This window comes from Chiloscyllium punctatum, chromosome 41 (genome assembly GCF_047496795.1).
Source record: "Chiloscyllium punctatum isolate Juve2018m chromosome 41, sChiPun1.3, whole genome shotgun sequence".
Taxonomy (NCBI): Eukaryota; Metazoa; Chordata; class Chondrichthyes; order Orectolobiformes; family Hemiscylliidae; genus Chiloscyllium; species Chiloscyllium punctatum.
This window is the reverse complement of record NC_092779.1, coordinates 59561199-59587105: the sequence shown is the minus strand read 5'-3', so window position 1 is coordinate 59587105 and position 25907 is coordinate 59561199.

Below are 25907 nucleotides of genomic sequence, written 5' to 3'. Positions count from 1 at the left end.
GAGTTGTACAGAGTATGATTCTGCTGCTGCAGAAGGCCCATTGCACCTCATAGATGCATCATCATTTGTTGCTCAATCTGTTTAACGCCTGTCCCAGTAGAAACCCATATCATGGTGAGGTGGGTCTGCAAAATGTAAAGGTAGCCCTTGCTCCCCATAAGGACTGTGCAGTGCCCATTCTTACCTGTATATGAAATGTAGAAGTGTATCTGCATCAGGCAGATCGGTGATGATTTGGTCAATGATATGTTTCCCTTTTACTGATTCCCCCATAACCTGTTGCAGAGCAGTCTAGCAGCTACAGGATCCAGCATCAATGCTGAGCACTGTATTGACTATATGCCAAGAACTTTCCCCTCAGCCTGGCTATGTCCTGTTAGTGGGACAGAACCTACCAGAGAGGATGGTGAAGTTGCCAGTGACATAGTCCTGTTCACAGAATCCTGCTTTACAGGCAATATCTGACTGTTTTTTGATTAGTTTGTGGGAAACATACAACAGGTCACTTTTTACATTTTGTGTAATGAAGTTTTAATATCACTTTGTTTCTTACATATTTTAAAATAACCCAAACATCAATATTTTTCAATTGAAAACAATTGAAGTGAACAATAATTGAAATACCAGAGCGCACACCTAAATATTACACTATTCAGTGACTGTAGTAAACAGCCGATTCATGTTCAGATCAGTGAACACACCATCTTGCAGGCAGCAAAGCTGTTGGAAATGACTTTGAGGAAAAGCCTGAATTCAGACACAGTGTCACTGGCCCTCACCATGACCTCCAAAGTACTGACCATCTTCAAAATCTGTCCAGAGAGCTTCCAAACTGGAACTGGGCAGTTACTCACGCAATAGACTGGTTAGAGACATACCTGAACAACGGGGAGAGGTGTGTGGGGCAGACTGGTCAATGGACGAGCACATGGCACAGTTCAACATTTGTAACAATGATCTGTAAACAACCATGTCTTGCAAGTATATTGCTTCTGGTATGGCACCTAAACTCTGTAATTCTGCACCTTGGACCCAATCCTGAATGAAGGTGTTATAAAGGTGATGGGCTCCTGCAGCACATGGCATCTTACATTGAATCCCTCATAAACCATATCCAGTGTATGTTAGTCCCACAATGTCAGTATCCAAACAGAATTGTACAGCTCCATTGATAGCCGGCATCATCCCAGACCAACGTTCTTGTGTGTGACTTGAGCTGGAAATCTCTGTGTAAATGTTTGCAGCATTGTTTTAACCGTTAACAGCAAACTCTCTTTACTGAAGGTCTGACATCCTTTCATAATACCAACTTTATAATAACAACAATATGATGAAAACAGAGCCCAACTGACAGTAAGGAACATTGAAATGATGAGTCTCATTCCCGCATCCAAGACCAAATTATGATTAAGTACAAGAAATTTGAAAATATACATTTATTTTCCCTTTTATTAACATTGTGAACTCATTGTCGACTCTCCTGCTCCTCAGTGTCTACATGAATGGCTGTGTTATTTTTTCAGAACCACCCTTTTTGACTCTGATCTCCAGCACCTGCAGTCCTCATTTTCTCCCTGCTAATATTCACGCATAATCATTCTCATGGCAACAATATCACTGTGTGTTTAAACATGTTACAGTCAGATCTGGGTACATTTTGAATTGCTTCTGTCTATCTCAGAGCTCAGTAATGTGAGATGTGAATGTCAGTGTCTGTGTGATGCTCGGTATGTAGGCCATGCCTCTGAGAGACTGACAGATTGTTTAAAACAGCACATCCCTTCGGCTGTTTAAAACAAACAGGTTACTGCCTAGACACTAACAGCCTGAGCTCACAAAACCCAAAGCACAGTGTCCAACATTGGGCAGGTCTGGACAATATTTTCATTTCATTTATTCATGGAATATGATTGGGCCAGTATTTATTGTCCATCCCTTGTTGCCCTTGAGAAGGTGAGGGTGTGTTGCCACATTGAACCACTGCAGTCAATGTGCTGTAATTAGACTTACAATACTTTGAGGATCTGACTAATAACGTTGATGAGGGTCGAGCTGTGGATGTGGTGTATATGGACTTCAGCAAGGCATTTGATAAGGTTCCCCATGGTAGGCTCAATCAGAAGGTCAGGAGGAATGGGAAATGGGGAACCTAGCTGTCTGGATACAGAATTAGCTGGCCAACAGAAGACAGCGAGTGGTAGTAGAAGGAATATATTCTGCCTGGAAGTGAGTGGGTGTTCCACAGGGCTCTGTCCTTGGGCCTCTACTGTTTGTAATTTTTATTAAAGACTTGGGTGAGGGGATTGAAGAATGGGTCAGCAAGATTGCAGATGACACAAAGGTTACAGGTGTTGTTCACAGTATAGAGGGCTGTTGTAGGCTGCAGCAGGACATTAACAGGATGCAGAGATGGGCTGAGAGGTGGTATATGGACCTCAACCTGGATAAATGTGAGGTGATGCATTTTGGAAGTTCGAATTTGAAAGCTGAGTACAGGATTAAGGATAGGATTCTTGGCCGTGTGGAGGAACAGAGGGATCTTGCTCTGCAGGTACATAGATCCCTTAAAATGGCCACCCAAGTGGACAGGTTGTTCAGAAAGCACATGGTGTTTTGGCTTTCATTAACGGGGGATTGAGTTCAAGAGTCGTGAGATCTTGTTGCAGCTCTATAAAACTTTGGTTAGACCGCACTTGGAATATTGCTTCCAGTTCTGGTCGCCCTATTATAGGAAAGATGCGGATGTTTTGGAGAGGGTTCAGAGGAGGTTTACCAGGATGCTGCCTGGACTGGAGGGCTTATCTTATGAAGAGAGGTCGACTGAGCTCGGACTCCTTTCATTGGAGAAAAGCAGGAGGAGAGGGGACCTAATTGAGGTATACAAGATAATGAGAGGCATAGATAGAGTCGATAGCCAGAGACTATTTCAAAGGGCAGAAATGGCTAATACGAGGGGTCATAGTTTTCAGCTGGTTGGAGGAAAGTATAGAGGGGATGTCAGAGGCGGGTTCGTTACACAGAGATTTGTGAGAGCATGGAATGCGTTGCCAACAGTAGTTGTAGAAGCAAGGTCATTGGCGACATTTAAGAGACTGCTGGACATGCATATGGTCACAGAAATTTGAGGGTGCATACATGAGGATCCGTGGTCGGCACAACATCGTGGGCTGAAGGGCCTGTTCTGTGCTGTACTGTTCTATGTTCTAATACCATTAGCGGGGGTTCCTATAAATAGTGATACTGAAGGAATGGCAATATACTTCCCAAACAGGATGGTGGTTGGCTTGGAATGGAAAGCGAATATGCTGATAATCCCATGTGTCTGTTTCCCTTGTCCTTCTTGACGGTCATGGTTTCAGAGGTACGTTGTAAGGAGCCTTGATAAGTTTCTGCAGAGCACCGTGTAGATGGCAGGTATTGATGCTCCTGAGTCTCAGTGGATGAGGGGTGAAGCTGCATTCACAGGGAAAATGGGGAGGGGGCGGGTATTTCATCGCACACAAATTCAATGTGTGTCTTATAGATGGTGTACAGGCTTTTGGAAATCATGAGGTATGTTATTTCTGCAGGATTCCTAGCCCCTGAGATATTCTTGGAGCCAATTAATTTATATGCGTCCAAGTGTGACGCTGAAAAAGCACAACAGGTCAGGCAGCATCTGAGGTACAGGAGAGTCGACGTTTTAGCATAAGGCCTTTACAGGACTGGGTAATGAAAGTATACGGTCAGTCCAGTTCTGGTTAACGGTAATCCGTGGGATATTAGTCGTTGGGAGTTCAGTGATGGTGGTGACATTGAACGTTAGAGGATATGATTCCATTTTCAATTATTAGAGGTAGTTGTTGTCTGTCATGTGTGCAATGGGAATGGGACTTGTCACTGTTAAACACAAACCTTCATATTTCCAGGGCCTTGTTGCATTTGGATAAGGATTGCTTCAGTATCAGAGTAAATCATTAATAGTGGTGAATATTGTCCAGTCATTGGCAAACAATCCCAGATGTGACTTCACTTGAGTCGGGATGGTCATTTATGAAGCAGCTGATAATTATTGGGCCTAGGGCAGAGAGCGCTTTTACAGCTCACTGATGCTGTCCCTCTCTCTGAGCTCGGAAGCTGGCTTCTAGTTCAACTTGCTCCAAAGGTGTTTCGCAACATATCTGAACGGAATAATATTACAATAGCTACCACATGGAGCTGAGTGATGACTTGGTTAGATGGACAGCTGGTTTGTAATGCAGATTAATACTAACAGTGTGGGTTCAATTCCTGCACTGACTGAGGTATATGATAAGGGCTGTCCTACTCAAGCTCTCCCTCACTTGAGGCATGATGACTGTCCAGTTAATCTACCGCTAGTCGTCTCTGTCTAACGAGAGAGCAGCCCAATCATCCTGTCGGGGTATGGTGCCTTACCTTTCCATTTCTGATCTGCAGGCTTACCCAGAAACCCCTCCCTTGGGGAACTGTGGCAGATCTGAGATGGTTGCTCTCCACCAACCCCAGCCACCTTCCTTTGTACCAGGTATAACTTCTGCCAATGCAGACGATTCCTATTTGATCCAGGTTTGCCATTAATCCTGGATACGACATTTGGTCAAATGCAGTTATGATCATGTTAAAAGTGAAGTCACTGTCACCTCACCTCTCGAATTCAGCTGTGTGTTTTCTTGTTGTAAATCGTTTAGCTGAAGACTGCCATCTGGAGGAGACTAAAGTTGATCCTCCCATCGATATTTCTGTCTAAACATTGTTGTGAAAGTTTCAGCCTTAGCTTTCCTGTTATTGTGCTGGGCTCTTCAATCTTTGAGGAAGGTGGTCTTTGTGGATCCTCCTCCTCCGGTGAGTTGTGTGATTGTCCACCACCACTCACCCAGACTGTATAGGAGAGGATTGCAGAGATGAGTCCTGATTCATTGGATAGATCTGTGTATCATTTTCTATTTATACCATGTGGTGAGTAAGTGGCCCAATTTAGTAACTTCATCTCATTCTGAGGTGTATTTGGTGCTACTATAGGCAGACCCTCCATTATTCTCCATTTAATAAGGCTGTATCCCTGGCTTGATGGTCAGGATAAAGTGGAGCATACACCAGGCAGTGATAGTGAAACTTATGCTGGAGGACAATTCTGCTGCTGTTGGTAATGACCCGAACTGCCTCACATAGGCCAGTGCAAAGTTCCAAAATCTGTTGGAAATCTGCCCTGTTTAGCACAGTGATGGTGTCACATATACACAGGGGGTCTTCACGATGTAAAAGTGGAACTTTGTCTCCAGAAATACTGTGTGCGGTAATTTGCCGTTCCCAATACGGTCATCGAACAATGTGTCTGCAGCCGGTAGGTTGGTGAGGATGAAGTCAAGGATGTTTCTCCCTATCAGTCATTCCCCCCGACTCGGTGCAGACGCAGTGAAGCAGTTATGTCCTTTTGGACGCGACCATCTCTATCAGCAACGCTGCTGCTGAGCCCCTCTTGATGTTGGTTTTGAAATGGCCCACCCAGTAAACATTCTCCAGCTCTGTCACTCTCTCAGTGCTTCCACCAAGTGGTGTTCAATGTAGAGGGACACTGATCCACCAGCTGAGGAGGGGGGTCAGCAGGAGGTTTCCGTGTCAGTGTTTGTCTGACACCGTGAGGCTGAGGGAGGGGAGTCAGCAGGAGGTTTCTGTGTCAGTGTTTGATCAGACACCGTGAGGCTGAGGGAGGGGAGTCAGCAGGAGGTTTCTGTGTCAGTGTTTGATCTGACACCGTGAGGCTGAGGGAGGGGGTCAGCAGGAGGTTTCCGAGTCAGTGTTTGATCTGACACCGTCTGGTTTTGTTATGTCACATTGTTGCTTGAGCAGTCTGTAGGACACCTCTTCCAAATCTAGCCCTTTCCCCCAGATATTAGGAAGGAGGGGTTTCCAGGGTCTGCAAGTCTTTTTATTTGTGTCACTGTCAACCGAATTGCCTGTCCTGTGCTGTAAGACATTGACTCTATTCCTCTTGTGATTGGACACTCCAAGGTCTCACTCCTTCAGTTCCTCCCAGTGCCTTCTCTACTCCAAAGATTACTATAATATTTTCTCTATTAAGATATTGATCAATTCCATTTTTAAACTATGTACGTGTATGTCTGTATCTTTCTTTGTCATCTTCTCCAGCCGCTACATCCATCTGTGTCTCAGTATCCCTCCATATCTCCACAATTTTTATCTCATACTCCAGACTCATCTATGACTGCAAATTCTGCCAGCCCCTACATTCTTACCTATCTCTATACCTTCCAGATGCTATACATCTCCCTACATCATGTGATTGAATTTAAAAATATCTCACTAACCTGTTATAGCATGCACAGGCCACGCTATCTCTTGGCCATCTCCAGCCTTGCTTTCCTTTTCCTGTAACATCTCCAGCTTTGCTTCCCTATCTCTAATATCTTCAGCCTTGCATTCCTAGACACCTCAGTGAATTGGTTATACATCTGCTCCTGTATTTTCCTCTTTCTGGGGCTATATAAAATATCCCCAGCAGTATGTTCTGTCAACATTTTGATCCTAACCTTGGCCGATAAACCCTCACTTGAAGACTCTTCCAAGATATTGTCCTTCCTTACCGCTGTAACTGGCTCCTTAATTAATAATACAACACCACCTCCTCTTCAACACCTTCTCCTCTCCTGCCCATATTTTACAGTATAACTGAACATTGAGTTGTTGACCCTGACCTTCCTCAAACAATGTCACACCTCCACATGTCAACTCATTCCTTTACCACATCAGTCTGTCTGGTAATACTGCCAGCATTAACATAAGCTGGAACATTACACTTGGAATACTCTATACCTTGGAGTTCTTCAGTCATTCACTATTTCGTATAAGGCTGCTCAAACCATGAACCAAAATTTTAACTCTGGCACTGAATGTTGAACTGTAATTTCTTTTTTTTAAAAAAAAACGTATTCATTAAGTGCAACTCTCCAGAACCGAGCAGTCAGCTCCACACACAATGAGTTTTTGATGGTTAATTCCCCACTCAGTGTACAGAGGGGACAGCTGCAGTAATGTAGAAAGTGAGGACTGCAGTTGATAGAGATCAGAGTCGAAAAGTGTGGAGCTGGAAAAGCACAGCAGGTCAGGCGGCATCCGAGGAGCAAGCGTGTTGATGTTTTAGGCACAAGCCCTTCATCAGGAAGGCTTTGGTGCATTCCTTCTTTTTTTCATTCTGTGATTCACAGGACGTTGGGAACCGTACTTACTCAGGCAGGCAGCACTGTATGTAGTATTGAAATGGAAAGCAGTGAATCAGTTGGTTGGACATGGAATAGAAAAGTTGAAGGGAAGTACAGACTGATTGAAGTACAAATATAAGGATAGGTAAATGACCCGGGTCAGATAGGGTACACCTGAGGTTATTCCAGGAAGTGATGAGAGAGATTGGTGTGCCTTTGGTGATAACCTCTGCGTCCTCATTGTCCACTGGAGAATTGCCAGATGATTGAAGGATGGCAAATGTTATTCCCTTCTCCAGGAAAGGTAATAGGGATAACCATGGGAATGACAGAACAGTCATCTTAAATCGGTGGTGAGCAAAGTATTAGAGATGATTCTGAGAGGCAGGATTTACAATTACTTAGAAAACAATAGTTTGATTAGAGGTAGTCAGCATGGCTTTGTCAGCAGCAGGTCATCCCTCAGAAACCTTATTGAATTCTTTGAAGATGTGAAAAAACACGTTGATGATGGTTGACCAGTAGATGTGGTGAACAAGAATGTTAGCAAGGCATTTGATAAGGTTCCCCATTGTAGGCGCATTCAGAAGATAAGGAGGCATGGAACACAGGGAAGTTTGACTGTCTGGATATGGATTTGGCAGGCCCATAGAAGACAGAGAGTGGTAGCAGATGGAAAGTATTCAGCCTGGAGCTCAGTGACCAGTGATGTTCCATAGGGATTGGCTCTGTGACCTGTGCAATTTGTGATTTTCTCGATGACTTTCATGAGGTAGTGGAATGGTGGGTTAATAAGTTTGCCGATGACATGAAGGTTGGTGGAGTTGTGGATAATATGGAGGGTTGGTATAGGTTACACGAGGACATTGACAGGATGCAGAGCTGGGCTGATAAGTAGCAGATACAGTTCGACCTTAAAAATTGTGAAGCGATTTATTTTGGAAGGTTGTATTTGCACACACAATGCAGGGTTAAAGGCTGAATTCATGGCAGTGTGGAGTGACGAGGGATATTGGGCTCCATGTCCATAGATCCCACAAAGTTGCCACCCAAGTTTGCAGGGTTGTTAAGAAGGCATCTCGTGTGTTGGCTTTCATTAACAGGGGTATTGAGTTTAAGAGCAGTGAGGTTAATGCTTAACTCTATAAATCTGTGGTCCAACCACACTTAGAATATTGTGTTAAGTTCTGGTTGGTTCATAGAACATAGAACAGTACAGCACTGAACAGGCCCTTCAGCCCACGATGTTGTGCCGACCATTGATCCTCATGTATGCACCCTCAAATTTCTGTGACCATATGCATGTCCAACAGTCTCTTAAATGTCCCCAATGACCTTGCTTCCACAACCGCTGCTGGCAACGCATTCCATGCTCTCACAATTCTGTGTCAAGAACCCGCCTCTGACATCCCCTCTATACTTTCCTCCAACCAGCTTAAAATTATGACACCTCGTGTTAGCCATTACTGCCCTGGAAAATAGTCTCTGGCTATCGACTCTATCTATGCCTCCCATTATCTTGCATACCTCAATTAGGTCCCCTCTCCTCCTCCATTTCTCCAATGAAAAAGGTCCGCGCTCATCCACCTCTCTTCATAAGATAAGTGCTCCAGTCCAGGCAGCATCCTGATAAATCTCCTCTGAACCCTCTCCAAAGCATGCATATCTTTCCTATAATAGGGCGACCAGAACTGGATGCAGTATACCAAGTGCAGTCTTACCTAAGTTTTATAAAGCTGCAACAAGATCTCACGGCTCTTAAACTCAATCCCCCCGTTAATGAAAGCCAAAACACCATATGCTTTCTTAACAAACGTGTCCACTTGGGTGGCCATTTTAAGGGATCTATGTACCTGCACACCAAGATCCCTCTGTTCCCTCACACTGCCAGGAATCCTATCATTAATCCTGTACTCAGCTTTCATATTTGACCTTCCAAAATGCATCACCTCGCATTTATCCAGGTTGAACTCCATCTGCCACCTCTCAGCCCATCTCTGCATCCTGTCAATGTCCAGCTGCAGCCTACAACAGCCCTCTATACGGTAAACGACACCTCCAACCTTTGTATCGTCTGCAAACTTGCTGACCGATCCATCAATCCTCTCATCCAAATCATTAATAAAAATTACAAACAGTAGAGGCCCAAGGACAGAGCCCTGTGGAACAGTACTCACCACAGACGTCCAGGCAGAATATTTATCTTCTACTATGACTCGCTGTCTTCTGTTGGACGGCCAATTCTGTATCCAGACTGCTATGTTCCCCTGAATCCCATTCCTCCTGACCTTCTGAATGAGCCTAGCATGGGGAACCTTATCAAAGGCCTTGCTAAAGTCCATAATCACCACATCCACAGCTCGACCTTCATCAACTTTTCTAGTCACATCCTCAAAGAACTCGATAAGGTTTGTGAGGCATGACCTGCCCCTCACAAAGCCGCGTTGGCTGCATTTAATCAAGCCACGCTCTTCCAGGTGGTCTTAAATCCTCGCCCTCAGAATCCTTTCTAACACGTTGAAGACGACAGACGTGAGACTGACTGGTCTGTAATTGCCGGGAATTTCCCTATTTCCTTTCGTGAAGAGAGGAATTACATTTGCCTCTCTCCAGTCCTCAGGTATGACTCCAGTGGAGAGCGAGGATGCAAAGATCTTCGCAAGTGGTGAAACAATCACATTTCTCGCTTCCCAAAGCAGCCGAGGGCAAATCATTCCGGGTCTGGCGACTTGTCAATCTTAATGTTTGACAAAAGTTTCAGCACATCAGCTTCCTCTATCTCTATCCATTACAGCATGCACACCTGCTCTTCAAATGTTTCATTCATTACAACGTTTGTTTCTTTCATAAAGACAGAAGCAAAAAACTCATTTAGTGCTTCCCCTACCTCCTCAGACGCCACACACATGTTCCCTATGCTATCCCTGATCGGCCCTACTCTTTCTTTGACCATTCTCTTATTCCTCACATAAGTGTAAAATGCCTTTGTGTTCTCCATAGTCCGTTCTGCCAAGCCTTTCTCGTGCCCCCTCCTGGCTCTCCTCAGACCATATTTGAGCTCCTTCCTCGCCTGCCTGTAATCCTCTAGAACTGAGCTTCACCCTCGCTTCCTCCACCTTATGTAAGCTACCTTCTTCCTTTTGACGCGAAGCTCCACCGGTCTCATCATCCAAGGTTCCTTTATCTTACCCTGTCTTGCCTGTCTCAGAGGAACATGTTTATTCATCATTGCAACAACTGCTCCTTAAACAGTCTCCACATGTCTATAGTGCCTTTACCATGGAACAATTGCTCCCAGTCCATCCTTCCTAACTCATCTCTAATTGCATCATTCTTTCCTCTTCCCCAATTAAATATCCTCCCATTTTGCCTAATCTTCTCCTTCTCCATAGCTATGTAGAATGTGAAGCGGTTGTGGCCTCTATCATGAAAATGCTCTCCCACCATAAGATCTGATACTGCCCCGGCTCGTTTCCGAGCACCAAGTCCAGAATGGCCTCTCTCCTCGTCGGCCTGTCAACGTACTGAGTTAGGAAACCCTCCTGAACACGCCTTACAAAAACAGCTCCATTCAAATCTTCTGCTCGAAGGAGGTTCCAATCAATATTGGGAAAGTTAAAGTCACCCATTACAACAACCCTACTACGTCCACACTTTTCCAAAATCTGCCGACCTATGCTTTCTTCAATCTCCCTGCTGCTATTGGCGAGCGTGTAGTAAACCCCTAACGAGGTGACTGGTCCCTTGCTGTTCCTAATTTCCACCCATACTGACTCGGTCGGCAGATCTTCCTCAACAATGGTAACTTCTGGAGCAGTGATGCGCTCTCCAATTAGTAGTGCTACACCCCCTCTTCTTTTCCCCCCTCCTTATTCTTTTTAAATGCCTTCCTGATATATGTACTCACTCCATTCCTTCCCGGCTGCCCCTCTGGTCCTCGTCACTTCCTCCACTGCTCCCACTCCTTCTGTGAAAGAGAAAACAACGCTGCCCGCTATTGGTAAGTAATTTTTTAAAAACTGCCTTACCTTAGCTGCAGTCTTTCGGGTTCGTCTTTCCTAAAGTGCTGCTCGCACTTACTTGTGGAAGTCACAGAGAGTGTGCAGAGCATATCTACCAGGATGCTGCCAGGACTGGAGGACATGTCTTAGGAAGAAAGGTTGAGAGAGCTAGGGCTTTTCTCACTGGAGCGAAGAAGGATGAGAGGTGACTTGACAGAGATGTACAAGATGTTGAGAGACTTAGAGTGAATAGCCAGAGCCTTTTCCCAGGGTAGAATTGGCTATCAACAAGGGGCATAACTTTAAAGTGATTGGAGGAAGGTTTAGAGGAGATGCCAGAGGTAGGTTCTTTATTCAGAGAGTGGTGGGTGGGCGGAATGCACCGCCAGCGGTGGTAGTAGAGTCAGATACATTAGAGATAGTTAAGAATACTCTTGGATAGGAACATGGAAGTTAGTACATTGAAGGGTATATAGGTTAGTCTGATCTAAGAGTAGGATAAAAGGCCAGCAAAACATTGAGGGCTGAAGGGCCTTTCCAGTGCTGTACTGTTCTGTGATCCAAGTTTCACTCAGTTTGTGGATTCTCATTAATTGGTGATTGTTTGAGGGAGTGAGGTGTGCAAGGGAGTGAGGTGTGCAAGGGAGTGAGCTGTGTGAGGTCAGGAAGCTGGGGTAGGGCGTTAGACCAAGACTTCCAGTTTTGGTGTGCATTGTTACATTCACCTAAATGCCAGCACAATATGTGTGGTTACCTAGACCAGACAAAATCCATCAAGTTCTGTAATTAAAATTATTCTTGGCTTGCCGTTTGCTCCTGGTTTCTTCAGAAGCATTCTGTTGTGTGTCCTATCAATTAGTACCAGACCATCCACAAACATGTACAATTTTATTTTGGTACTGGTGAATATGAAGGTACATTTATTGGATATAGTTTCAGAGGGTTCACTGTGAGACACAAGATGCTGCAATAGACTGTCAATTGTGAACGTTTACACCCAGTGTCTGGTCCAGGGGGCAGATGTATGGACTCTGGGGGACATGCAAGATGTCATCACCATAAGTAACTTGTGCGTTGTGATTCTGACACTCCATGTCCATACATCTGCTCCATGGGCCAGGCTCTGACTGAAGATGAATTTGTTACAGCTGATTCCTGGTCAGCCATTGGTATCTAATTTAGACAGCATTGATACCTACACCGAGAGCAGTGATCGCCTGTTGGTTTCTTTGCTCCTGCTCAAGGCGGATCCTAAATGATTCTCTGTGAGGAAATGTTTGAATAACTGCCCTGATCCAGGATGGAAACTCTCTGGGCAGATTCAGAGGCAGACCAGTGTCTCACTCAGTGCCACAGGCAGCTGTGAGGTCCAGGAGCACTGTACCTGAATTCACCCTTTTGGAATCCACTTTTAATGTCGGTCATGATGCAAAGTGATGGGTTTACTGACCTGAACAATGATCAGGAGTTTGCCATGTTTGTGAATTGGGCAATAATATGATATGAGCTACAATTATTCAACTGAACAATAACTGCATCATCTCTGAAAACAATAAAATTAATTTTATTTGATGGAATTAAAATATAAACACCGAACAACGTTTTATGATACAAAAGTAAAGAATTACATTTTGTTTTGTACTGAAGAAGAATATGTTGTCTGACTATTAGGGTGATAACAATTACACATTGAATCTCAGTATTCAAATGCATACATTGTCGCTCTATCGTTTACAAAATGACTGACCTCTGACTGATTGCACATTCAGAGTGAGCAAATGATTGAACAATCAAATAGAATTATAACTCTTACACATTTAAATATAACCAATCGATTTAATTTCTCACCTGAAATGTGTGAGCTTCAGTTATTTGCCAACAATTCTATTAGTTTTAAAATAATGATGGAAAAGGATAGACTAGATCTAAAAGTTGAAGTTCTAAATTGGAGAAAGGCCAATTTTGATGGTATTAGGCAATATCTTTCAAAAGCGCATGGCGGCAAATGTTCGCAGGTAAGTGGACGGCTAGAAAATGGGAAGTCTTCAGAAATTAGATAGCCGGAGTCCAGAGACAGTATATTCTTGTTAGGGTAAAAGGAAAGGCTGGTAGGTATAGAGAGTGCTGAATGACTAATGAAATTGAGGGTCTGGTTAAGAAAAAGAAGGAAGCATATGACAGGTACAGGCAGGATAGATCGAGTGAATCCTTAGAGGAGTAGAAAGGCAGGAGGAGTATACCAAAGAGGGAAATCAGGAAGGCAAAAAGGGGACATGAGATAGCTTTGACAAATAGAGTTAAGGAGAATCCAAAAGGATTTTACAAATACATTGAGAACAAAAGGGTAAATAGGGAGAGAACAGAGCCCTCAAAGATCAGCAAGGTGCTTTGTGTGGAGCCGCAGGAGATGGGAGAGATAGTAAACGAGTATTTTGTATCAGTGTTTACTCAGGACAAGGACATGGGAGATGTAGATATACAGAGAAATAGATAGTGACGTCTTGAAATATGTCCATATTACAGAGGAAGAAGTGCTGGATGTCTTGAAATGCATAAAGGTGGAAAAATCCCCAGGACCTGATAGATCAGGTGAAACTTGAAAGGGTTCAGGAAAGATTTACATGCATGTTGCCAAGGTTGGAGGGTTTGAGCGACAGCTGGAGGTTGAACAGGCTGGGGCTGTTTTCCCTGGAACGTTGGAGACTCGGGGTAACTTTATAGAGGTTTATAAAATCATGAGGGACCATGGATCGGGTAAATTGACAAGGTATTTTCCCTGGCGTGGTGAAGCCCACAACTAGAGGGCATAGTTTTCGGTTGGGAAGGGAAAAATATAAAAGAGATGTAAGGGGCAACCTTTTCACTCAGAGGGTTGTACGTGTGTGGAATGAGCTGCCAGAGGAAGTGGTGGCAGTTAGTACAATTGCAACATTTAGATGGCGTCTGGATGGGTATATGAATAGAAAGTGTTTAGAGGGATATGGGCTGAGTCCTGGCAGGTGGGACTAGATTGGGTTGGGATATTTGGTCGGCATGGACAAGTTGGACCGAAGGGCCTGTTTCCATGCTGTACATCTCTTTGACGCTGTGACTTTAATTTAGAAACGGCAATAATTTGACATGCACTATCAAATAAATAAATCGTTTACATTATTAAATTGTAGCATACAATAAGTTGAAAACTTGCTATTTTCAGAATGAATGATAAAGAAAAAAGAACATTCCAACACAGGAACAGACCCTTCGGCCCTCCTAGCCTGTGCTGATCCAGATCCTCCTATTTTCTAAACCTGCACCTATTTTCTAAGGGTCTGTATCCCTCTGCTCCCTCCCCATTCATGCTTCTGTCTAAATACATCTTAGATAACGCTATTGCTCCTGCCCCTACCACCTCAGATGGCCACACGTTCCAGGATGCCACCACCCTATGCGTAAAGATCTTCCCACATATATCTGCACTAAACCTTTCCCCTCTCACTTTGAACTCATGACCTCGAGTAATTGAGTTCCACAATCTGGGGAAAAAGCTTCTTCCTATCCATCGTGTATATATCTGTCTTGATTTTGTCGACCTCAACCTTCGACTTGGTAATGAAAATAGTCCTAATCTACTCAATCTTTCTTTCTTCATCTTTGTAGGCGACACGGTGGCACAGTGGTTAGCACTGCTGTCTTACAGCGCCAGAGACCCGAGATCAATTCCCCCCTCAGGCGACTGACTGTGTGGAGTTTGCACATTTTCCCCGTGTCTGCGTGGGTTTCCTCCGGGTGCTCTGGTTTCCTCCCACAGTCCAAAAATGTGCAGGTCAGATGAATTGGCCATGCTAAACTGCTCATAGTGTTAGGTTAGGGGTATGGGTGGGTTGTGCTTCGGCAGGTCGGTGTGGACTTGTTGGGACGAAGGGCCTGTTTCCACACTGTAAGTAATCTAAATCTATATACAGCATTCCAAATGCAGCCAAAACAAAGTCCTATGTAACTGTAACATGACTTGCCAGCGCATGTACTCAACACCTCATCCAATGAAGGAAAGCATACCATATGCCACCTTGACCACTTTGCTGACCTGTGTTGGCATCTTCAGGAAACAATGGACCCGAACACCCAGATCTCACAGTAAGTCAATTTTCCTCAGGAGTTTTCTGTTTTCTGTGTTGTTCACTCTTGAACTGGATCTTTCAAAATTCGTCACCTTGCATTTGCCCAGATTGAACTCCATCTGCTATTTCTGTGCCTATCTATAATCTGCTGTATTCTCTGACAGTTCCTTCACTATATGCTACTCCAACAATCTTGGTGTAATCTGCAAACTTGCCAATCAGGCAACCAACACCTTCTTCCAAATCATTGATATGTATCACAAACAACAGTGGTCCCAGTACGGATCGCTGTTGCACACCACTGGTCACAGGTCTCCATTTTGAGACATCCCCTTCCACTACTCCTCTCTGTCTCCTGTTGGCCAGCCAGTTCTCTATCCATCTAGATAGAACACTCTGGACCCCATGCGACTTCACCGTCTCCATCAGCCGACCGTGGGGAACCTAATAAAACACCTTACTCAAGCCCCTCAGTATTTTCTCCAGCAGCTTCCCTACCACCGATGTCAGGCTCGCTGGTCTACAATTACCTGGATTATCCCCGCTATCCTTCTTAAACAAGGGGACAATATTAGCAATTCTCCAGTCCTCCGGGACCTCACCCCTGTTAAATCATCCTGCAAAGATATATGTTAAAGACACAGTTATTTCCACACTCACATCCTTCAGTAACCTGTGGTTGATCCCATCCAGACTTGGGGGCTTGTCTAACTTAATACCTTTCAGAGTCTCCAAAACTTCCTCCCTCTTTATGTCGACTGGACCCAGAGAACTCAGAAATCTATTCTAAACTCAACATCCGTCAACATCTCCTTGGTGAATACAGATGCAAAGTACTCCCTAAGAATCTCTTCTATTTTCTCTGACTCCACGCATAACTTTCTTCCTTTGTCCTTGTGTGGGCCAAACATTTCTCTAGTTACCCTCTTGCTCCTTATATATGAAAATAAGTCTTTGGGATTTTCCATAACCCTGTTTACTAAAGCTATCTCATGACCACTTTTAGCCCTTTTAAATCCTCGATATTTACTGGGAAATGTGGCTAGTGAAAAGAAAATAAACATTTGTTCATGTGAGTGGGAACTCAGACCTTCTCAAAGTGTTTTGTGCCAAAAATAATTTGAAATTCGTCTCAGTGCAAATAAATGCAAGAGAAGAAACCTCTTGGGAAGAGTGCTTTTCAGCCACTATTCCCCCCAAAGTACTTCTAAGGTAGAAAAGAGTGAGGGTTTGTAACAAGGGCACAACAGTAACTATGGGTGGTTTGAACATGCAAATTGGCTCAATTAATCAACTTGACAGTGATATTCTTGAATAAAGATTCAGAGAGTGTATGAGAGATTATTTCTGAGAGCAGGCCATCATGGAAACAACCGGAGAATGGGGCTCAGTGGTTAGCTCAGCAACAGGGACCCAGGTTCGATTCCAGCCTCGGGGGACTGTCTGCGTGTAGTTTGCACGTTTTCCCGCTGTCTGTGTAGGTTTCCTCCCACAGTCTGAAGATGTGCAGGTCAGGTGAATTGGCCATGCTAAATTGCCCATAGAGTGATGTACGTAACTCAGAGGGGACTGGGTGGGTTAATTTTCAGAGGGTTGGTATGGACTTGTTGGGCCGAAGAACCTGTTTCCAAAATGTCGGGCATCTAATCTTATTTAGAGTTGTTATTATGTAACAAGGGAGGATGGGTGGATGAGCTTTGCCTTGGAAGGAATAACCACAACATGCTGGAGCTTCACATTCAGATTGAAAGAGTGAAGACTCAGTCATAAATGACAGTTTCAGTGTTAGGCAATGATAATTATACAGACTGAAGGAGGGAATTGGCTGTGGTGGTCTGGGGGAAGAAAAGAACAGTCAAAGGCAGGAGAGCTGAAGAAATTTGGCAAACAATTAGGGAGATACTAAAGACCAAAGAAGAATTGCATTATGGAAAACAAATCATCCATATCTTGATGAGGAAGTCAAGGATAATATGAAGACAACTCCCAGCGCATATCATACTTCACACGTTAGTCACACTGTGGTGGTTTGGGCAAGTCAGTGGCCTCGTGGTGTTATAATTGAATTCTTATGTGATAAAATCAGATAATGTTCTGGTGACCTGGGTCCAAATCCTGCCACAGCAAGTGGCGGAGCTCGAATTCAAATCTGGAATTAAGAGACTGATGTTGGTTATGAATCGATTGCCACGAAAAACATACCTGGTTCACTGATGTCCTTTAGGGAAGGAAACTGCCATCCTTACCATAGACTCACCACTCTCAGACTGAAGACATTTCTCCTTATCTCCGTTCTAAAGGTTTTCTCTTGACTCTCGGGCTATATCTTTGAGTGCTTTCTCTCCGAACAGTGGAAGCATCTTCCCAACGTCTACTCTGACCAGGCAACCAGTATTCTGTATGCTTCGATTAGAGCACCCTTCATCCTTATACACTCCAGCGAGTATAGACCCAGAGACCTCATATGTTTAGCTTTTTATTCCTAGGACCATTCTTATGAAGCTCCTCTGAACACGCTCCGGGGTGCTACATCCTTTCTGAGTTATGTGGCCCAAAACTGTACATAATACACCAAATGTGGGCTGACCAGAGTCTTATAGAGCCGCGGAAATCCACCCATTCAAGTCATCACAAAAGAAATGTCATCACTGTATTTGCCTTTCTGACCAGATTGATCACCTGAAATAATAATCTTACAATGGAAAATAATAAATTTACCATGGAGTTACAAATATGCACAACGATTAAAGCATGCTGGGAAGTAGAACCCATCCTTGACCAAACTCTCTGTGCTCTTCCACATGCTGCAGAATCCAGACAGATGGAGCTACCCACAGATGGTTTGCAAACAAACCTGACAGCTCCAGACCCTGTAATACCAACCTGAAGTTGGACCTGAATGGGACAATGGAAATTCGCCCTTTGGGCCATCAATGTGACAACCCCAGGTTGGTTCTGATTGATCAGGGTAAATGAACCTGATCATTTCATTGGCAGATCCTACATACTCTCCCAAAAGCTGTGAAGACTTGGAAGGATAAGAATCACCATAAAGCCCCTCGGAGAGTGGTAACTCGAGAATAACCACTGAAAGAGAAGACACCAACAAGGCAATCAGAAGAACAAGAGGACTTCACCACGTGGAATCCGGTCAACTTCTGGTGGGGTGGTATGTGATCATCCACGCTTAAGTTAAACCATAGGATAGACTGTAGTGTTTTTCATTACGTTATAATACGTTTTATTGTTCTAACATTAATTGCGTTAATAAACAAATATCATTGTTTATAAGAGTTGACTCAGTTCTTTTGCTGAACATAAGACTTCAAACACACTGTGTGGCAGATAGAGCACCTTCTTAGCTACTGACACAACCTGCACATTTATCTTGAGATAATCCTGACTGGAACTCGCAACACTCTGCACTTCAGACTTCTGAATTTTCTCCCCAGCTATAAAATAGTCCATGCCTCTCCTCTTCCTACTAAAGTGCATAACCTCGCACTTTCCCAAGTGCACTCCATCTGCCACGTCTTTGTCCACTCTCCGACCATGAATAAACCCTTCTGCAGCCTCCCTGCCATCTCAATGATACCTGTCCCTCTATCTACCTTTGCATCATCTAAAATCCTCGCTGGATTGCCCTCAGTTACTTAATCTAGATTGTTAACGTACAAAGTAAAAAGTTGTAGTTCCCTTGCGAAACACCAGTTGTCATTGACTGCTATCCTGAGAAGGACCCTTTTATTCCCACTCTCTATCTTCTGCCAGACAGCCAAACTTCTGTACACACTAGTATCTTATCTCTGATACCATGGGCACTTACTCAGCAGCCTCCTGTGAAGCACCTTGTTAACGTCCAGACACATAGTATCCATTAGCTCTCCTTGATCTAACCTGCCTGTTACATCCTCAAAGTGTTCTAACAGATTCATGAGCATGACCTCCCCTTGATGAAACCATACTGACTTCGCCCTACTTAATTATTCACAAATCTCATCCTTCACAGTGGATTCCAGGAAGTTACCCACGATCGAGGTTAGGTTGATCAGTTTGTAATTTTCTGCCTGTTGCCTTATTCCCTTTTAAACAGGGTGTCAGGGAGATCCAAGATGATGGCGACCCAGCAGGTCTGAGTCTACAGAGCTCTGCCCAAGACCCAGGCAAAGTGGGGTACCCATTCTCACCTCACCTGTTAAATAGTTTTCGCCCTGCAGCTTTGCCATTTAGCAGTTTGATGCTTTTTAAAATGTCCAAAGACAAAGGGTCTCGCAGTTCACAACAGGGAGGGACCCCTCCCCCCACCCTGTAGCAAGACAGATGTCTGCGGCTGTCCTGGGGGACTCACCTGCAGGGGTGAGCCTGATCTTGGAGCTTGTTAAACTCCGAGAGAAGTTGCTGCGTCCATTGAAGAGACCCAGTCCAGGTGGGAGTCGATCTCGATCATGCTGCAGAAACATGACGGAGAGATCGAGAAACTCGGGCAGCATGTCGGAGGTACAGAGCAATGGACCACGGCCTCCGAGACCACTGCTGAGGTATCCATGAGTCAGGTCTAGGCTCTGGAACATCGAGTCCCGACCATAGAGGCACATATTGACGACCTCGAAAATTGAGGTCATCGGAAAAGTATTCGGTTGCTGGGCCTTCCCGAATGGGAGGCGGAAGGCCAGCTTGTTGATTTCCTGGAGCAATGGCTCCCACAGCTGCTGTAACTGGAGTCAGAGCTGGGTCAGGTGTGGGTTGAACGGTCCCACCGGGTTGCTGTGCGCCGGCCCGGGTCGGACCAGCGCCCCCGCCCAGTCCTAGTTCAACTTCAACATTACAGGGAAAAACAGATGCTGCTCGAGGCCTCCAGAGTCTTGGGGAAGGATTCGCATGCCATGATATAAAGGGGTCCAGGATAATGTTCTTCCAGGACTTCACTCCAGCTGTGGTCTGCAAGAACAAGGCATTTGATGAGGCGAAGAAGCATCTGAGGGATTTAAATATTCAGTACTCTTTTCGCTGCAGTCATGGAGGATCTGTATATAACGTTGGATCACCGGAAAAAATAAAATAATTCCTGGCTTCTCTCAAATAGACTGCGGTACTTGAATTATATTGATAATGACTGTATTTTGCCCACCCCTTTGTTTTTTCCTCTTCCTTTCTTCCTCTTTCTCTTCTCCATCTTTCCTTGGTGAGGGGGTGTGGGCTGGGGGTCCCCTTCCTTATCCTTTCTATGGACTCTTATCTAGAGCTCGTGCTGTTTATTTGATTATTAGGGGACGTTTCTGAGTGTTATTTTTATTTGGTTGCGGATTACGTGCTGGGATTGTAATTTTGTAATTTTATATATTTTCATCTTGTGTTGTTTTGCTAAGTGTATCTTGGTGATGGGGGGGGGGGGGGTTTAGCTCGCACATTTTTAATGTCTGCTTTATAAGATATTGGAATTTATTTGCTCTACTTTGTAATACCTGGGCCGAGGACATGATTCTGGCTGGGAGATGTTATGGCGGGATTATTGGAAGCTAGTATTGCCTCCTGTGAACAAGGGGGAAGTCTCCTTTTAATTATTTTTGATGTTATTTGTTTTTTGGAGTAGTTCTTAGTTGTTTTGGTATCGCTGTTTAAAGAGTGTTTTTATGTGTGAATCGTTGTTGGTTTTTATTCAATGTCTTTTGGGTGGGGTTCTTCCTCCTGGCAGGTCTCGGGCTTGCTTGGACGATCATGGCTAGTCATTCGTTTAGGTGGTGCACTGGGAATGTCGAGGAGAGCCACTCACTAATCAAAAGGAAAAAGATATTATCAAGTCTTAAAAATAGAAAGGGTGGATGTAGCCTTTCTACAGGAGACGCATTTACTTTCTCAGGAGCATTTAAGGCTGAAATAGGGTGGATTTGGCCAGGTGTTCTTTTCATCTTTCATCTCAAAAAGTAGGGGAGTAGCCATTCTTATTCAGATGAGTCTTCCCTTCCAAATGCTGAGCCAATAAAAGATGAGTCTGGATGGTATATATTAATTAAAACTCTGAATAAATGGAGAGGAATTTGAGATTTTGAATCTCTGTTGCCCCCCCGGAGCACCCTTTTAAATTTGTGATGGAAGTGTTCTGTAAGTTGATGGCTCCCGAGGTGCACCACACAATTATAGGGGGGGATTGTAATTGTATCATCAACCCAGGGCTGGACAGAATATCTAAGATCTCTGCGGGCATATCTATGAGACCTAGGCAGTTGGCGGATCTGAATAGGGAGTTGGGGCTGGTGGAGGTGTGGCGGTGTCTTCACCCGGAGGCTAGAGACTTTACTTTTTATTCTAACCTTCACAAGTGACATACCGGAATCGATATGCTTCTGTCCCCTCAATCCTTTTGAACTCAATATTGTTTTGTGAAGTAGGTAATATTTCTGACCCTGCCGCAGTATATATGGAGGTTAAGAACAGTGATGATGAGATAGCTTCCCGACATGGGGTATAGACCATTTCTTATTGAAGGATAGTAAGTTCATAAAATATTTCTGGCAGGAATTTAAAACCTTCTGGGATATCAACTCCAACACGGCCAGTAACCCTTCGGTGATTTGGGAGACTGCTCAGGCATATGTGTGAAGTTTGATTATCTCATATTCTGTGATCCGGAAAAGACAAAAGGGAGAACAGTGTCTGCTCGAGGCTCGCCTGAAGGCGGGTGAGACAGCGTACGTTGACAGACCCTCCATTACTGAACTACAGCGGGTCACAGCACTTAGGGCAACTTTACCACACTTGAATACCACACTTACTCAAACAGCATTTAGGGAGCTATTACTTGCGAAGCAGAGATTGTTTGAATACGGTGACAAGCCTGGCAGATATCTTGCATACCTTGCCAGAAAGAAAAAGGCTCCCCAAGTCATTACGTCTATTAGAATGAGTGATGGTACCCTGACTTGTGATCGTAAAAAGATCAATGCAGTCTTTAGAAAGTTCTATTTCGAATTGTATAGATCACAGGACTGTGAGGATAGAACGAGGAAGATAGAGTCTTCTTTTAAACTCTAGCCCTCCTGGGCCTAACCACGGAGCAGGTATTGTTCTTGAATGCCCCCCCTGGAAACCCAGGAAGCACAGGAGGAGGTGAAGCAGCTCCAGAGTGGCAAAGCCCCCGGACCAGATGGATTCCAGGCTGAGTGCTATAAAGAATTGATTGGGGAATTGTTTGGGCCACTTATAAACATGCTTAATTATTCACATAGTCAGGGCTGTCTGCCGCCTTCTCTGAGAGAAGCAAATGTTTCAATCATTCTTAAGATGGGAAAGGCCCCAGATGACTGCTCTTCGTATCGACATATATCCTTGTTGAGTGTGGATTTTAAAGTTCTCTCAAAAATGTTGCCATTAAGACTGGAGAGGGTTTTACCATTCGTTATAAAAGAGGACCAGATGGGGTTTATAAAGGGTCGCAGATCAACTAATAACATTGGAAGAGCCTTATATATGGTACAAGCCTGCCAGCAGGTAGCGATACTGGGATTAGTTTTCTCCCGAGAGGCAGAGAAGGCATTCGATTGGGTAGAATGGCCATATCTCTTTTATACACTGGAACGGTTTGGTGTTGGAGAGGTCTTTACTAAAGCAGCGGTGATCACCAACAATTCAAGTTCAGATAGCTTTGGCGTTGGCCAAGGTTGTCGTCAGGAATGCCCTCTCTCACCATTATTATTTATGCTACTGATTGAGCCGTTGGCGGAAGCTATACGAGCTGACCATAATATAATGGCTCCACAGGTTGGATCGGTTAAGCACAAAATTACTCTCTCTGCGGATGATGTCCTCCTTTTCTTAAATGATCCATTGAATTCTGTGCCCCGCTTAATTCAAGTGGTTAACTTACTTGGCCTGTTCTCAGGTTATAAACTCAATTCTGTGAAATCATAGGCCACGCCGCTGGGAGGTCTTGCCAGTATATTTAATTTTCCAGAGGGATCCTGTTTCCGTTTTCAGTGGTCACTGGGGGGCTTTCTTTACTTTGGTATTTTTAATACTCCGCCATTTGGTCGGCTGTATAAAGTCAATTATACGCATTTATTGGAGAAAATAAGATAGGACCTTCAATGCTGGGAAGATCTCCCAATATCCTGGCTTTGGTCAACATGAATATCCTACCTGGCCTTTTATATGCTATGAGAATGCTCCCCTTGATGTTGCCGAGACAGGCGCTGCGTAAGCTTTATGGTTTGCTTGGTTCTTTTATTTGGAGTCATAGACGGCCCCTTGTTAAATTAGAAAAGCTGCAGCTTCCACAAGTAAGGGGTAGGCTGGATTTTCCGGATTTTAGTAGGTACCAATTGAGCTCTCTGTTATTCTACATTGCTGATTGGGTCAATCTGGTTAGATACTGAGGCCTCCCAAGCAAAATATCCCTTCATCAATCGACTATTTATGGACAGGTTGAGAGTTATTACAATCATTGTAAAAATCCTATTGTATTAAATACAAACAAAGCCTGGAGGATAATGCAACAGCATGAGGGCAACCTATAAAATCTTATACTGCTATAGTCGGAATGTTGAGATTCCAGCCAGGGCTGACTAATGCTGGATTCAGAACGTCCAACGGTATCTCCTATTTGGGAAACCTTTTTAATGGGGAGGTCATGATGTCCTTCAAACCGCTGCGTTAGAAATTTGGGTGGCCTAGCAAAGATCTTTTTCAATATTTTCAAATACGAGACTTTATACAAAACATTGATAATTAATCCATATCAATCTGATAGGGAAAGTCGAGTGCTTCGGCGGATGCATCCACCCGCGGTCAGTACCCTCTACCACTAACTAGTTAATATGGTATCAGAGGACATGGAACGGTTATATAATGGTCAAGAGTTGGGGATGGAAATATCTTTAGAGATGTGGGAGGACTTCTGGGAAAACGCCAGGAGGATCCATATCTGTAACAGAACCCAGGCTATCCAATTGAAGATACTTCATAGCGCTCACATGGCATCTGAGCGACTTGCAAAGTTCAAGGCAGGAGCACTTCCAATATGTCCTATGTGCAAACTAAGAATTGGTACTTCCACGCATTGTCTGTGGACATGCCGTAAGATCCGCATGTATTGGGACAGAATAGTGAATGTCTTGGCAAAGATTTTGGGTTCGGAGATTGGGTTGGAACCCAGTGCGTCTACTTTTGGGCTCCCCAAATTTCCCCTCTTTGGATGTCTACGGGAGGATAGTATTCATTATTATTTCCATTTGTCCGTGGGAAAAGCATTTCAGTGAATTCGATATGTGAAAGTCCCCCAAGACTTTCAAATTGTCACAGGATAGTCATGGAATATCTCCCCCTTAATTTCCTTACGAATTTGGTGCACCAAAAGACGGAATTATTTTATAGAACATGGCAGTCCGTTTTGAACTACATTGACACAGATATATCGGCCACATTGTTCAGAGCCTTTGCTTTGCCGTGGGGATGGTTCTGGCTGGTTCAGGGGCCCCTGGGAGGAGGAATCCTGTATCAATATAGATTCTGTTAAGACTTACTATAAAAATAAAAAAAATGTATCTAGTTATTTATTTACTTCTTTATTTTCTTTTCTCCTTTTGTTTTATTGTTTGTATTGTAGGATATCCTATTTTATGGTTTGCTAGTTTGGAGAATAGATTAGTAGTTTTTTTTAAAAATTCTATATTGGGGTTGTTATTATATTGTAAAGCAGAATACACTAGTTTGTACTATTTTGTAATTTTGTAAAAAAAAATCGAAATCTTTTTTTCATAAAAATATCTATTTAAAAAAAGTGTCACGTTCACAATTTTTTCGTCTGCTGGGACCCTCCCTGATTCCAAAGATTTCTGGAAGATCCCCATTAATGTCTCCATCCAGCTTATTCACCCATTTAGTTTTTCGAGCAACTTCTCCTAATCAGCTCTGCCTCCTCATTCTCTTGAATTTTTGGGATATTATTCATGTCTTCCACCATGAAAGCTGACGTGAAATAATTATTCAGTTTCTCATCTATTATTTGTTCCACACTACTATCTTATCAGCGTCATTTTCCAGTGCCCCAATATCCACTTCTGCTTCTCTTTTTTGCCCTTTATATATCTAAAGTGACTCTTACAGCCGTCCTTTATATCACTGGATAGCTTACCCTTGTATTTCATCGTCTTTGTCCTTATTTCTTATTTTGTTGCCCTCTGTTCCACTTTGTAAGCTTCCTAATCCTCTGGTTTCCCACTGCTATTTGCCATGTTATCTGCTTTCTCTTATGCTTAAGCTTAAGCTTCCTTATCAAGTCTGCCTTACTGCACAACACTAAATCTAGTATTGCCCGTTCCATTGTTGCCTGCACGACAAGCTGCTCCAAAAAGCCATATTGTAGATATTTCAAAAATTCCTTTCCTTTCAAATTACTACCACTAATTTTCTCAGTCCCCCAATCACTGTAACTTTGCCTCTCTTCCATATCTTTTCTATCTCCTGGTCTATCATGCGCCCCAGCTCCTGACTACGATTCAAAGGCCTATACATTACTCCAACTATGGGTTTCCACCTTTGCGGTTCCTCAAAGCTACCCACACAAATTCCACACCATCTGATCCTACTTTGAGTAA